At 34.9% G+C, this 12702-nt stretch overlaps 1 protein-coding gene across 1 annotated transcript in view; it reads right to left on the bottom strand.

The window, feature by feature from the left end:
* LOC121408621 (ecdysone-induced protein 78C-like) overlaps nt 1-3750 on the bottom strand; it is a 30800-nt gene extending 27050 nt beyond the window's left edge. The window contains exon 1 of the mRNA XM_041600152.1: nt 3371-3750. The gene's annotated coding sequence lies outside the window, so the exon portion shown is untranslated. The remainder of the gene's footprint in view (nt 1-3370) is intronic.
* Nucleotides 3751-12702: the final 8952 nt, after the last annotated feature.

The raw sequence follows: 12702 nt of genomic DNA, 5'->3' as shown, positions 1-12702 counted from the left end.
TCGCCCATGATATTTTGTTTTTATCGAGTACTTTATCTCCTTCAATCTTTATATTTATATATTAATTATATATATATATATATATATATATATATATATATATATATATATATATATATATATATATATATATATATATATATATATTTGTATATATAAATATATATAATATATATATATATACTATATATATATATATATATATATATATATATATGACCCGGCTAGGGATCATCCCCCCAGGTCTAAGGACCTGTCTACGCCATTGGGTGTTTCATAAAGCTGTTCGTAAGATACGAATGACTTTACGCACGACTGGTGATCCTTTCTTGTGCTATATGTGGTATCCCTATGTAATTGATGTATGACCTAAGAACATGTTCCAGTCGTGCGTAAAGTCGTTCGTAACTTTACGAACAGCTTTATGAAACACCTACCTGGCCAGATATGATGAGGACTTTACGTTAGGTGGGGCTAATATAAAGGCTGCTGGTTCGTATGCCCTTTAAAGGGTCAAGTCCACCATAGAAAATTGTTGATTGGAAATGATAGAGAAAAATTAAACAAGCATAACTTTGAAATTTCATCAAAATCGGATGTAAACTAAGAAAGTTATGACATTTTAAAAGTTCGCTCATTTTTCACAAACCATTAATAGTCACAACTCAGTGACATAAAAATGAGAGAGTTGATGATGTCCCTCACTCACCATTTCTTTTGTTTTTCATCGTTGATATAATGGTCATTCCACATGCTCAGGGAGGAATAAAATTTGTTTCACATGGCAATGAGGAAAAATTATAATGAAATACAAAAGAAATAGTTAGTGGGCGACGTCATTAATGTCCTCATTTGCATACCGTCCAGGATATACATATAACTGATTTGCGAAATTAAGCGAAATTTTAAAATGTCATAACTTTCTTAATTTACATCCGATATTGATGAAGTTATCTGTGTTAAGCTTGATTTTCTCCTTTTATGTTTTTTCTTTGATGAATGATATTTTTGGTGAACTTTCAAAATACTCTTATACCAGTCTTTAAAGGGATGGTTCAGGCTGGAGATATTTCTATCTCAAGAAATAGAGTAAAATTCACGGAGCAAAATGCTGAAAATTTGACCAAAATCAGGTAACAAATAACGAAGTTATTGAATCTTAAAGATTTGCATTATTCCGGTGAAACAGTTCTAGGCATGTCTTCATGAATATTCACTAGGTGGGCTGATGATGTCATATCCCCCACCTTTTCTTTTGTGTTTTATTACATAAAATTAGTTTTTTTCAGCAAAAACTGTGGTGTTAACCGGTGTACATAGAGGACCACAATAGTTGTTTTACACTGGTGTTAAATTGGTTGGGTTAGTTTTACACCTATATTTTACAAGACCTTTTGTTGTTACATTTACACTCTTTAGTGTTATGTTTAATCTCTAGGGTGTAATTTTAACACCTCAGGGTGTGGTCCTCTATTAACACCAGTTGGTGTCAGTTATAACACCGCAGTTTTAACAGTGTACCAAGAACTGAAACAATTGGATTGAAAACTGATCAATTGCATTAGTTATTCATTGCCGCAACTTATTTCATCGTAATGGAGACACATCATTTACACAATGTATGATAAAATGAAACATTAATGATTTCATGTAATAGCATAAAAAAAGAAGTGGGGATGTAACATCATCAGCCCACCTAATGAATATTCATGACGATGTGCATATAATTTTTTTACACAAAACATTGATAAATTTTAAAGATATAAATATTTTCAGCCCGGACAAATCCTTTAACCACATGTAGCCCCTACATGTCATTGTGAACATGGTGAAATACTCTTTAAGATTCTTATTATGGTATTTTTCAGATCAAAACTCACCCATACCCAAAAATTTTCAAAGAATATTAATATCGTGCTGAAAATAAGTAAAGGTTCGTCATTTCTCAGAGGAGAGTGGGCGGACGACGGGAGGGGAGGACGACTTGAGTCGTATACACGGTTGGGTAATTTTTTACTGGGTAGGTATATTAAGTCGGGACTTCGGTAGGCTTGTCAAACAACCTATTCTTAATAGGTACATGGTCCAACTGACAAAGTTTATATTACTACCACACGTTCACTCTACTACGTGCTCTGCCCTTCGATTGTCTTTATAGAAACTTGATAACAGGCAGGATGCAGGAAATACTGGTCAAGAAGTATATGTCCATGGTAATCTTGCCATCATGGTATTGATGCATGACGATATACTTGCAATAGTTGCATCCATCCACCTTAGCATTTAATTTTCTAATTTTACTTGGTAAACAATTCATTTTGCGATGTAAATACCAAGAGACTCTCCCTAGTTTAAAACAATTTAATTATTATCTTTTATCTTATAAAGTTACCGAAGAAATTATTGCAAAAAAGAAAAACAAACTCAGTAAACACAATGTAAAATGGCAAAACATAAACAAGTATTTTTCCATTGCATAAATTGTAACCACTGTAGATTCATATTTTGTGTTATCCTTTTTTGTGACTTTGTTTTATCTTCTGTTCATGTTGTAGTGGTGCTTCCGGTCATGTTAATACATGAAAATGTCATAATTTTTTTTGTTGTTGTTGCGCTATACCCCGGCGATGCCGCCAGGTCGACTCTGGACCGTTAGGTATGGCCGTACCCTCCCTTTTTCTGTTAATGGATCGTCCTGTCGGCAGCGCTGGGGTACAATTTTCTTGTAAATTAAGATTATGTTGTATGTACTTATACAATTTTCTTTTTTATTGAAGTGCAACGATATGTTTTGTATATTTTGATTATTTTTTATGACGAATAAAAACTGCAAAGATAAAAAAAAAATAGTTGCATCACATGTTGGCATGGTCGGTAACTTGGCATAATTTTTTTATTTTTTTTCTGAATTACACTTCTTTCTCGGATATGTTGCTGATACTACTACCACAACGCTTCATTCTTCCTCCATGATGCTTCTTAAAAAGTTTATTCTTATTCCAAGAACGAAACACAGAGTTAAGTCCCCCAACCAATGGCACGTCGGGTGGTTGCCTTGCGAACATAAAAATCTACCACCAAAAATGTCCGCAATAATCCCAGACACTTATATTAGACTAATAAAAATCAATGGAATATATATGTAGTAATGATGTCTTTTACAATTCACATTTATGGAAATATAACCCTGAATGTAAATGACTCAATACACCCATGCAAACAGAACATACGCAACATGTCATCAAAATAGATTATCAAATCTAACAATACAAAACAAAAATCGAAGGCTATGTGGGCTTTGAAGCACCTCTTCTAGAGAAGCTAAAGTAAACGACTAGACTAGCAAAGCCAAGCTTGATGATGTATTTACCTCGATCGTTAGGCTAAAAGTAGATCACATAGTATCCCTCAATGTAGTTCACCTCTGAAGTCAAAACCAGAGTTAACCAAACTATGATGTCATCTTGATTCAGGGGGTAGTCTATCCTTTACTTTGAAGCAGTAAACTTTATTCCAAGTGGAAAAAAATGAGGCGAAATGTTACAACAACGCGTAGCGTGAATTGGAGAGCCGAGTCGTATTTCCGTTTACGTATCAAATACAATGTCCAGTTTCTACACACTGTATAATGGCAGTGGTCACTTCGTGTAAAAAACACTGACCACTGCAGTGTAATGGTCAAGCTTCGGCCAATCTCGTCTCTGTCCGCACACCCAACATACGTCGAAGGGTCTCATGCGGAGTAGGTCACACACATTGTGTATCAGGGCATACAGTCATGTTGGTGTGTAACGGGGTGCAGTTCTCATTACGTAATAGTAAAGGTCACCGAGACAAAGTAGACTGTGCGCACAGACCCGATGAATGGCCAAATTATAGATTCTCCTCTTCACTAACAAAAATGGCAGGAGCCCCGGGCAGGAGGAAAGAAAAACAACAAATTTATTGTTGATTTACAAAACATAAAACAGAAAACGGTTTAGGGGGCACCCCGTGGTGAAGATTATGAGATTTGAACAGAAAATAATTTCACACAAATAACTAAAAAAAAAAAAAAAATGAAATTTCAAACCTGTTTCGCACTATGCATGTCCTCATGAATATGCATTGCGCAGTATGATGATACTTTCCTTTGTGGTCGTTGTCCATGTTTGTTATGAAATCGTAGGAGACATGTTTTACGCATATGTATCAGAATATGAAATGATTATGATTTCATGAATTATAAAGATGAAAGTGGAGAGTGTCATCATTCAATAGCTTCATTATTTTGTTGTTAGATGATCAGGAAATTTTCAGCGTTTACCCCGGTGTTTACCTCATATGATTTAACTCCTTATATTTGGATTTAAAAAAATCAGCACGGAGTACCCCTTTGAGCTTGTTAACAGGCGACCAATGTGAATGTAATGTTGGATTTTTTTTTCATGAATGCTTTTCTTTTCAATTGCTCGAAAACATGGTGAAGATGCGAATATGTGCTTATTTTCAACACTTTCATTTCATGATTTTAATTTGAGATTTTTTTAAAGGAATTATGTAAGCGTTCAGTGGGGTGACGAAAATGACGAAATTTAACATTCAATAACTTCGTTATTTGTTATCCGATTTTGATGAAATTTTCAGCGTTTTGCTTTGTGAATTTTACTCTATTTATTCAGAAATAAATATTTCCAGCCACATCACGGACTGCCTCCAAGGTCTATAAACAACTTTACCGGACATTATTTTAGTATCCACTTCACAGACGCTTTCTATTGAAAATGCCCGTCAAATCACAATGGAGAGATTTAAGGTCATTGTCGAAAATTGGTGGACCGGGTCAGCACAATGTCTTAAGATTCAGGCCGGACGGAAAATTGTAAAAAAGTCGTTCGTCCAGAGTCCTTCGGAGTGTTTCATCAAAATTTATGTCCGACAACTTGTCAGATCTGACAACTTTCCATCAATTTGATTGGCTTAGAAGCCCTGTATCTGTGGCAACGGTCGGATAAAACTGGACTTGTCAAATAAAACGTTCGACAAATCCTTTCTTGAAACACTCCACAGGTCGACACTGCTGTTTTGAGTCACATATTTTCGACAAAGTCTGCTTTGTTACGAAGAGCTTTTGACAAGATTATCAGTGTTATAGAAAGCGTTTAAGAAGGAATTGCTAAAATGCCCTAATGAAGCCCCTTTCACAATCAATCGTCGCATTTGTAGGGGCCGACCTCAATTTAAAAAAAGAGAGATCGAGAATGGGAGAGAAGGGGGGGGGGGGCCTTCGGAAAATTGTGAAGAGTTGGGAGACTGTGTTCACACGAACTACTCGTCGGTGACCATTATGGATTTTCTAGAACAATACAAAGTGACCATTGCCATTCATGCCTTGTTATACCAAGCCACACGCCAGAGAAAGACCTTTTGTTAAACTGTCCATGACCTCTTGGGATAATATTATATCCAGTTTGGAAGTATGAATATAGACCAAACTAAAATTCCAGAGATAATTAAATGGTACTAGCAATGGCGTATTGTACTTTTTTTCCTTTTACGCTTCCTAGGCGTGGCTGGGGATGTCCCCCGGAATACATATATTTAAAGGAAAAATAATGAACAGGCATGTTATTTAATAATTAATAATTTAATATAAAGCCCTGATGTCATGGATTTATAGATGGGGATGGGACACTTAACCTACAAAAGTCAAATGATCAGGAAGAAAAAAAGACCAAAAAGGGCCGATGTAAAAAAAAATTAATAATATGTCAAAATCTATCTAAAAATAAGATTTTTATTCTAAAATGCCCAAACTTTCTCTCGCTCGCAACTATTTGAATATTTTTCTCATAGGCCATGAAGTGCTCCCTCTATTTTTTAACACATTTTGATATTTTATTTATTTATTTATTCATTTGTTTATTTATTCATTAATTCATTCATTTGTTTATTTATTTATATTTCATTTATTTATTTGCTTATTCATTTATCATTATATTTATTTACTCATTTAGTATTCTTAGAACAGGGTATTCCAGTCAGTAGTCAGATACTGTTTTACATTGGGGCCATGTAGTACATTAAAAACAAAATAAAACATTTATATATACAATACAAATGAGAAATACATAATCATAAACAAATTGAATTTTCAGATGTACAGCGTCTAATACTGAATTGAATATAGAAAAGTGAGAACAATTCGTTATTTTGGTCCTTGGATGGGCTCATGGGGTTAATTTTGACATTCGAACTTCGATTCTCGAAAATCATCTAGAACTGCATGGATTGGACCATGGACCTATCACATGATTGGACAATGTTGGAATTGTGATTCGAGATTGCAAAAAGTCAATGACTTTATTTTTCGATTCTTGTAGCTTATAAGTTTGAGCTATATGCACTGAACAAGACATGAACTAGAGGTCCTTCGTGAAAATGACTATTCGTTGTAAGTCCATGGTTTGACTGAGAGAATTGCATTATTCCTTCACTATGAACTGATGGGTATGATAGAAAGTCACATCGAAGCCAGTGATTGACGTAATAATAACTCTCGCTATAGTGAACCTGAGTGATTTCTACTATCACGTAAGTAGTTGAAATTTTCTTCTTTTTTTAAATCTGAATTTGATCGATTATTTATATATTTTCTTGTATATAATCAATGAAACAGGCTAGGTTCAAGACCAAAAGTTTTCAGGGTCTAGGACCATTTAGACCTGAGGCCCGTAGCCAGAATTTTGCAAGGGGGGGGGGGTGTAAGTCAAGAAAATTGACTTCTGATAGAGTTTTGGAAATAGTCACAATGAGTGTTTTACAGCAGAGGGATTCCAATTCAATTCGATTACAAATGGTGTCTATTGATGATCAAACATGTTGATAACAATCACACATGAAAAAAAAAACAGAGCTGGAAAACTCATGTTTACAAGTCTGTGCTGGCACTATAGATTACATAGTAAGAAAAACCATAGCAAAATGCAATAAACAGGCTATATACATTTAAAGAGCTAATGCAATTTTAGATTAAAGCATAAAAACAATGAATGAATGTAGTATGATAATGGTTGGCTTGAAGGAGAGGAGACTGGCACTTTATTTTAATGACAAGAGTGACTACATGGTGGGGATGTGTCACGGGATATTTTGGTAACTGCACATTTTTGTAATTTTCCAAAATGCTTACCAAAATGTGTAATTTACCAATAGGGTGGAAGTGACCATTGTCCATTGCGCCTATCCTAGTCGACAAACTCAATTTTGTCAACCAAAAAAGGCAATGGACCAGTGTTGTAGTGCCTTGATGCTCGGCCTTGGCCTTAAGGCCTATTTTTTCAAAGCCTTGGCTTTGAACATTCAAGCCTTGGCCTTGAGAGGGCCTTGGCCTTGAGGATTTTGAGCCTTGAAATTTCAAGGCATTTTCAAGGCATTTTCAAGGCCTTTTCAAGGCATTTTCTATTTTGTACTTTCATTTGTTTTATATAAGTAGTTATAAATGTTTCAATTGTTCTGTATATCTAATGACACTAAATACTACCAGTCAGCAGTAGCAGCAGCAGAAGCAGTAAGTGTACTTAGCAGTGCCATCAATTGCAATTATCATCACATAATTATGTAACAAAGAGAAGTGATGAAAATTAATATTATTTATTGGTAATATGATGTAATCATGACTAATAAGGATAATGACAATATCAATAATAACGATAATAATTATGATTAGGATTATAGTCAGTGGCGTAACTACAGGGGGGGGGGGCATGGGGGCACGTGCCCCCCATCGGCTGACTAAAAAAAGGAGGAAAAGATGGAGAGAGGAAGAGAAACGTAGTGGGAAAGAAGACATTAATGTTCATTATAATGTTATAATTATGTTATGTTACATTACATAAGAAACATTTTTTTCATATAAATGAAACATAATTTGCTCAGGGCATATGTCTTCATTGTTCCTGGTGCTCCCATTGTCTGTTTACCGAGATATATAATCCTGTTATACTATACGTTCGCAGTAGTGGATTTGTGAAAGATGTCTGCTGAGTCCTTAAAATGTCCCTTTTTCTGTTTTCTGATCTGAATATCAAAAATTTTCAGCTCGCGCTTCGCGCTCGCATCATTTGGTTAGTGAACTACGTAAGGTCTTCTTGAATTCCTACAAACAAGCCTTAAAATGCCCCTCTTCAGGTCTGAATTTCCTAAATTTTCAGCTTGCGCTTCGCGCTCGCAAGATTTGATTAGTGAGATGGGTATGTTAATCATGATTACAAGTGCTTTATGTGCATGTTTAGATGTAATTCTAACAAAATCAGCAAGCACTTATTGGCACTCCCATTAGATGACTATGGTGAGATGTGTATAATCTTAATAGATAAAAGATTCCTGAAATATAGTCCTTGAAATCTTCCTGTTTGGGGTCAATATTTACAAAAATTTCAGTTCGCACTTCGCGCTCGCATTATTTAGCGAGACAGGTACGTTTCATGATTACAAAAGATTGATTGTAATGTCCCTTTTTAGGTTTGAATATCAAAAATTTTAAGCTCACGCTTCGCGCTCGCATTATTTGACTAATGAGATACATGTCCGTTTATTGGCACTGTCATTATAAAAATATCTCTATTAGGTCAGTATACCTGGCAACTGGGCGCGCTTCGCGCGCTCACTAGGCAATTCCAAGTTTTTGCTGGTGCCCCCCAATGCCGTGACCCACGGTACGCCACTGATTATAGTGAGTTTATGACAGGAACAATTCTGACAGATCTGACTGCAATTTTGACAACAATTTTCATACTTTAAAAATAGCTTACCGGTACTCTAAAGAATGATAACAAGGTTGATTTCTATTCCATTAGGTTTTCCTTGTATCATTTTCTTTGACCAACAAGAATGTTTTAAGTCTTAATGATATTCTGAAAAGATTCGGTAAACTTGAACACAAACTTCAATTTTGTCATTTCCAAATGGGCTATGGCATCAAAGGCATGATGAGCCAAAAATTTTGAGGGGCCAAGCATGGCATACAGAGCAAAATTTTAGGTTTCAAAATCAACAAATTTTGGATTGTGCTTGCATAAATTATTGTTTAGTAAGGTTCGCATTCAATTTACACAAAAAAAATGCTTAGAATGTTTTGTTTTTCGGTCGGAATATTACAATTTTTTGAGCTCGCGCTTTGCGCTCGCATTATTTGATTGGTGAGTTATGTATCGTATTTATGAGTCACTAAATGCAGTCCAGAACAGCTTCCTTTTCTGGTCAGTAAAAATTTCAGCTTGTGTTTTGTGCTCGCGTTAATTTGTTTAGTAAGAAGCACACCTTTTTCATGATTACAAAAACAGCTCGAAATATTCAAATTTCATTTCTTATTACATCTTATTACAACATCTCGCAAGGATGCCCTGTTAACAGTGATTAGCACCATAATTGACCCAAAATCGAGTTTTACAACTTCAAAAAAACTGTTTTACAACAGCTAAAAAATGCTGTCCTGCCGAGTTCCTACGGGAGTTACCACAAACAGAAACAGAAACAGAAAATTGATTTTTTTCAAAACCGCTTGCTTGCCATGCTTGCTATGCTTTCTATCGCGGGAAATTAAAGCCTAAATCAAAATATCTGTCTTATCAATTAGAAATCACTTAAAAAAGCTTTGCTGAACTTAATTTCCACAAAACACACAACTTCTTCACACAGTTGATAATCTCATTTTGAAAATATCTGTTTGCACCAAAATTCTCATTTTGAATTATATTGTAAGTGCATTTTTAGCTTTGACCTCCCCCCCAAAAAAAAAATACATTCTGCCTCCCCTGTCCCAGGTAGAGGAGAAAGACATATGTTGAGAATGGGGCATGCCAGGATCAGATCACCTTGGTAATAATAATTATTGCAATGTGAATCGCCTAGAAAAATAATTAAATGTACAAAGGTAACTATATATTTATTTTAATTTTATGTCTAAATCTACATGATCTATCATGAAATTATTTTCGTTTTAAATGTGCAAGGGTCAAAAAATTTTGCTCTCTCACACCTTTTATACATTTGGTCCTGTGTGTCATGTATGCCGCCTAAGCATTATTGTCTAATTTTTTGTTCCATATATTGTACAATTGAAATGCCTTGGCCTTGGCCTTGGGTTTCCATGCCTTGGCCTCAGCCTTGGTTATTGAAGCCTTGGCCTTGGGTATTAAAGCCTTGGCCTTGGCCTTGGAGGTTTGAGCCTTGACTACAACACTGCAATGGACTATTCTCAAATCTTGTTCTTATTTGAAATTGTTGATATTTCTTTTTACGACGAAGAGATATGTTCGTATGTTTGTTTGTTTTCCGAGGTAGCCACGTCATACACAGAGGATGAATTGAGGGTGATTTTGCATTTTTTTTAATACGGTGCCAGTCTTCTTTCCTCAAGTGTTGGTATTATTATTATTTAAGCTCGGATATTCGAACTTTCATTATTTTGTTTCATTTAAAGATTGATTTTTAAAAAGTGCTCTGTAATAATTAATGTTTTATCTTCATAATATTAACATTTTCTGCTCGCGCTGCGCGCTCGCCAAGTTTGATTTGTCAAGTACCTATTATTTTCCTGTCTTCAGGTCAAATTGTCAAAACTTAATTGCTATACCGCTGCACGCTCGCATTTTGGTCGGTGATTTGATATGTATATCTCAATATCAATTCTATAACAAACTACTAAAAAAATCCCCATTTCATTACAGTTTATCAAAAATTTCGGCTTGCGATTTCCGCGCGCATTGATAGTTGAAAATATATTAACTCATGCATCTTATTTCACAATTACAATAGTGCTTGAAATGTCCGGATTTCAGGCCATAATAAATGAACAGATTTCGCGCTCTCATTAGGCTTATTGAATTAATAACTAGGATATTGATTTAATAAAGAAAATTGCCCCCTTTTCAGAATGGAATATCGACAAATTTCATCTCTCGCTTAGGAAGAGAAATAGAAAGATAGTCATCATTTTCATATGCTGACATGATGTTCTTAAAATGTCCCTGTCCTATGCCAAAACTCAAAGTAATGATAATGAAAGATATCAGATCTTTTTTTATAACTTTGATTCATATCCACCTCATAATTTTCTTAAAAAGTGCTTGAAATACAAATCTTAAATTGACACTTTTTTCACATTGGAATATAAAATATTTTAAACTCGAGCTTCCCGCTCGCTTTATTGATTTTCATGATGAAAAAAAGTTATTTAGAATGCCCAGATTCTAGGTCAAAGTCTGAAACACGCGCACGCATGTTTATGCAGATACGCAGCTTGTTCTCTATTTTAATCATTATGAGCCTATATTATCCAGTTTTAGATCAGAACATCAAATTTTTTCTGCTCACCCTTTGCGCTCGCATTATAAATGTAGGAAAATATCAAGTCATACCCAATTTTTTTTAATGATATAAAATACATGAAAAGAGTGTCCCGTTTTTTAGGTTTGAAATCTCATTTTTTTCCGTTCGCGCTTCGCGCTCGCATCAATTGTTTGGTTATATACTTATACCGTTCATGATTACAAAAAGTGCATAGGACGTTAATTTTTTTAGGCCGGAACGTAAAAAAATATTCAGCTCGCTCTTCGCGCTCGCATTATTTAATCATTGAAATATTTATCGTCTTAATGGCCTAACTGCGAATCGTCCTTAACAGGTCCCTTTTCGACAAGGCCAGAACGCATTATAAAAATTCCTACATACGCATCTTCTTCAGGTTTACAAACATTGCCAAGAAAGTTCAACTGAATTTTCAGGACAAAATACATTAAATTTCAAAATTGTTAGGTCGCAATTCACGCTCACACTATTTTAATAGGCTTATGAAATTACCACACATCTATCTTGTTATAAGAAAAAAGCTAAGAAATTACTGTAAGGACATGGGCGTTTTGCCCCCCCCCCAAAAAAAAAAAAAATCACGATCACGGAAAAAAAGAGAAAAGGGTGAAATATAATATTATATTATGTTAAAATCTATCACAAACTTGGATTTTCATAATAAAAATGTCGAAATTTTTGCTCGCTCGCTCATAACTTCTTATTGATTTTACGCGATGTGCCATTTCGAGCCCCCTAAAAGTTTTTGACTCACTACGCCGGTGGGACAACCTCTTCAAAGAAACAAACAAAAATCAACTTTGCGCGGCCGATCGGGGAATATATGGGTGAAATTTTTTTCGACCCCCCCCCCCTATTGGCGGAGGCTGGATCCGCCCCTGCTCACATCTTGTAATCTGTTAAAAATAGAAATACGCATCCGCCCCCTGTTATCCCCATCATCATTAAGTATAATTATTAGATATAACACAATAAATGGCGATTTATGATAAAGTAATTTAGATATGGGGCTTATTTACAGTCGTAATCTCTCATGAATAAATATTCTGAGTAAACAACTGCTAAACATGAAGAAAAGATAAATATTAATATGTTACCTTTAAACGGTGCTAGTCTGATACCGCCTCATACATCATTATAGGATTGGGAACGAAAGAAATTGTGAAAAAATAATAAGTATTCAGCATTTCTATATGAAATACGTCACAAGTAAAGAAGAATAAACATAATAGCAGTCAAGTGGTATCATAGTGTGTTTTAGTTGCTGACGACATATTCTCATTTTAAGGATTATCTTTTCAAACACTGATGAATTTGCCTTTCAAAAACCTCGTTTATTTATTTATTCATTTA

The sequence above is a fragment of the Lytechinus variegatus genome, chromosome 2, assembly GCF_018143015.1.
Source record: "Lytechinus variegatus isolate NC3 chromosome 2, Lvar_3.0, whole genome shotgun sequence".
Lineage (NCBI taxonomy): Eukaryota > Metazoa > Echinodermata > Echinoidea > Temnopleuroida > Toxopneustidae > Lytechinus > Lytechinus variegatus.
Note: the sequence above shows the minus strand (reverse complement) of the source record. Positions and strands in the feature narration are given on the sequence as shown.